Source organism: Pteropus medius, unplaced genomic scaffold (genome assembly GCF_902729225.1).
Source record: "Pteropus medius unplaced genomic scaffold, Ma_sr-lr_union100, whole genome shotgun sequence".
NCBI lineage: Eukaryota > Metazoa > Chordata > Mammalia > Chiroptera > Pteropodidae > Pteropus > Pteropus medius.
The window spans coordinates 25,952,440-25,956,195 of record NW_024352787.1 but is presented as its reverse complement, the minus strand read 5'-3'; the positions used below and the strand labels follow the sequence as shown (position 1 = coordinate 25,956,195).

The following is a 3,756-nucleotide window of genomic DNA, read 5'->3' as shown; positions in this document are numbered from 1 at the left end:
TCATTGAGGACATGCCATCTCTGAGGTCTCTGTGGAAGGAGAAGGGATGGATGGATGAGACTTGCTGGTTTTAGCTGCCTTAACCTAGAAGTGACATGTGTCATTTTTGCTCACAGTACATTGGCCAAAACTATTGACATGGTTCCAACCTATTTGTAAGTGCGGCTGGGAAACACAGGAGCACACCTAGCATATTTGGTGGGCACTGACTTCTTTGTCTTAGCAGTTCTGGTGGAAATGGTGGCTCCCCTCTCCAGCAGTACCTTGCTATGAAGTGGTATCCACTGTATGGCCCCCCAGGGGTCAGCCTACCTGTGGCAGGTAATAAGATGAATTTTCTAGGATTGACTCTCCTACCAACTACATAAAATCCATCCTTCCCAAGGAGCGGTAGCTGCACAGTGCTGTCCCAAGACCAGAATCACTTGGGAAACTTAAAACCAGTTGGCTATGGAGCATGAGCCTGGAGATTCTGAGTGGCAGGTCTGCAGTGGGGCCAGGTTTGGAAAACACTCTTGGGCTAATGATGCTGACAAGGGAAGGTCCGTGGGTGATTCTGTGGGGCCAACTTGCAGGATTCTTGAGGAGTGACAGTGCAGCCTGTCTGTGTCCCTGTAGAGCACAGGCAGAGGCTTCAATAAGCATTTCACAGTTCACAAAGCATTTTTGATTTTTTTTTCACCAGGTACCTACAATAATTCCAGTCTCATTTGCTCTCTGTGGCAACATGCAAATACCAGTTGTTATTATCGAAATACCAGTTGTCATTATTATGGCAAATGTGTAATCCACATCTTATGGATGAGGTGAGGTAAACTGATAGAACTAAAGTTGCAAAGCCCAGTGAATAAGCTGGGTCTAAACTTGTTTTTTCCAACTACCTATCGGTCTGTTTCTCTATCATGCCAAGCCATCTCTGATCACATTCTCTACTTCCAGAAAGATGCCATACACCACCCTGTCCCTGTCACATTCTATTCTAATTGCTCTTCATGCAAATTGAACAGGCTGATGAAGAAGAAGCTGACATTTTCACATCATTTGAAATAAATGATGAGGCATCTAAGACTCAAGATTGTTCAGCAGAGCACATTGTATGAGAATCGAGGTAAGGTGAACGCTGTAGACAGATGAGAGCTGTATATTTTCTGTGACAAGCTTTGGGCAGATAGCAATAAAGTGCCTCATACTACAAATATCAGAATATAAGTCTCGTACTAAAAAAGTCAGTGTAACACAACATGAATAAATCTGAAAAACACGCTGTTTGAAAGAAGCTTTACACAAGAGTATATAATGTATAATTTCATTTATGGTAAGTCCAGAACAGATAAAACCAAGCAGTGGTGATGAGAATCAGATCAGTGGTTGCTTCTGGGGTTAATAATACAGATGACTTTCTGGAATGATGGAATGTTTTGGGTCTTGATAGAGTTGCAGCTTACCTGGGAAAGTGCATTTGTCAAAACTGATTGGATTATAAGCTTAAGATCTTCATATTTATCTATAAGTAAGTAATACACTAAGACGATTTTCTAGGAGATAAAAGTGACTCCAGGAACACTGGTATTTAAAGGCTGGGTGGAAGAAGAGACATGCAAAAGAGACTGGGAAATAAATAGGAAGAAGTGAAAGGCAAGGTCACGGAGCCTGAGCGTACCCCTAAGAATAAGCCTGCATATAACCCTAAAACTAACCCTAGTCTTAGCTCTAATACTAAACTTGAAAGTAAAACTAATCCTAATCATAACCCTAAACCTAGTTGAAATCCTAGCCTTAGCCGTAACATAATTCTAACCTAATCCTAGCCTAGGCCTCTCTTTAACTTTAACCTTAAACCTAACCTCAATCCTAAATGTAACTCTAACTAACCCTAATCCTAACCCTAACCCTAACCCTAACCCTAACCCTAACCCTAACCCTAACCCTAGCCCTAAGCCAAAGGCAAGTCGACCTCAGTGGAGATTGGCAAAGGAGCCGGTGAAGCTGATATTAAACGTCCCTGTTTTATTCTGTTGTCCTAAGGACAAATGAATGTACAGTTGAAAAAAAATGCACAGAGAAGGCATCTCAGCATCCTGCTGCAGAGGTGACTTTCAGCATAAATCACCATCTTCAACAAGAAAGCCAACGTGTTCTCTAACAAGGAATCTAAATGAAATCTTTCCTGAGGTAAGGGTGCACAGTGTTCTTACCAGCACACGCTCTCAAAACAGACACAAGAATCACCAGCGTTGGACTGGAGGTGACTGTCCAGCCATTCCTTACAGATTCTCTTTTGACGGTGGAAGACTGAGTACCAGAGAAGGGTAGTGACTTGCCTGAGATTATTGGGGGAACCAGAGTCTCAGTCTCTGTTCCCCCCAACAATGCTGGCTTCTATCATTTGTCAAGTGGGGTGATCAAGTAAAATGTTAAATCTGGCTATCTCTAGGGTCTCATGAAATTCCTGACTGCAGAACTCTGGGAGGTGCTATTCATTTTGAATCACATGTGAACAGCATCTTCTCCACAAAATGGCATTTACTTTGAAAGACTATGTGAGTGGTTTCCCATGGAGTTGGGCAATGGCAAAGCCTTTCTTATATCAGAAAACTGGAATTTCTTACAAAATTATGACAGCATCTCCCAGGACCTAAGAAAGGTAGGAAAATCACTGGGCATCAGGAAGAGATTGGAATCAAAACCTGGCAGTACTGGTCTTAGTCCTTTCTCTACACACCTGCCACATTCTCATCTCTTTCTGCAGACTGTTTTTCTTGGTGAGAAATCCATCTGTACCTCCTAAACAGCCCACAAACTTGCAAAGAACAACACATTACCTTGCAGTCTTTCAGTTCTAATTTCAGATTCCTGGTGGGAGATTCTAACTGATCTGGTTGATTACTCTTGGTTTAATCTGCCATGACCAGTGAGGGTAGGACTATGCAGTGGTAACCAGGTAGGGTGATGATGGTGATGAGAGAGTGGACAGCAGCCATGAAAGGGAGAGATGTGCGGACGTCTCACCTGACTTTCTGAGGCTCTGAAAAATCTGGGGTGTACCTAGGTCCCCAGGTTTAGACATGATTACATCAGTATCTTTTTTTATTTATTATTTTTTATTATTATTAATGCCTATAGCACTTGGTCTTCCTAAGTGGTCTCCCATCCAAGTACTAATCAGGCCCAATCCTGCTTAGCTTCCAAGATCAGACATTGAGTTTGTTCAGGGTGGCATGGCCGTAGACCATGGACCATGGCTCCACTGGGGCGCAAACCCAGGACCTTCTGGGTGTTAAGCAGATGTGCTAAACGCTACACTATGGAATCACCAGTATCTTTAACATAAATATTTATTATAAACTATCTTAGACACATGTAAAATAACACATGAGCAAGCATGAGACTCAGCACTCAGCTTAAGAAACAAAGCTTTATCAACAGAGTTGGATCCCTTGCCTGTTGCTCCTGGATGACATCTATTTTTTTCTTGGCTCCTAATATCTTTGACTGAATCCAAACTGTGCAACTTGGGGGCTGGGAAAAGAGGTGGTGGTGAAGGGAGAGGCTGGATTGGTATATTTGGCAAAGGTGGAGAGGAGGGGAAAGCTGATTTTGGGGAGGTGAATGGTTGGAGAAAGTCTGAGAGAGAATTAGTTTGGAAGGATATACCCAGAGAAAGACTTGGGGACACAGACACTAGGGGGAAGAAAGCGGGGAGAAGATATTGGGTATAGCCAGAAGGGGCTACATACAGAGTCTGGAAGAGGCAGT

General features: G+C 42.9%; 1 pseudogene; it reads right to left on the bottom strand.

The window, feature by feature from the left end:
* Positions 1-3,114: 3,114 nt before the first annotated feature.
* LOC120592040 (uncharacterized) lies at positions 3,115-3,230 on the bottom strand (annotated as a pseudogene).
* Between the last annotated feature and the right edge of the window lie 526 nt (positions 3,231-3,756).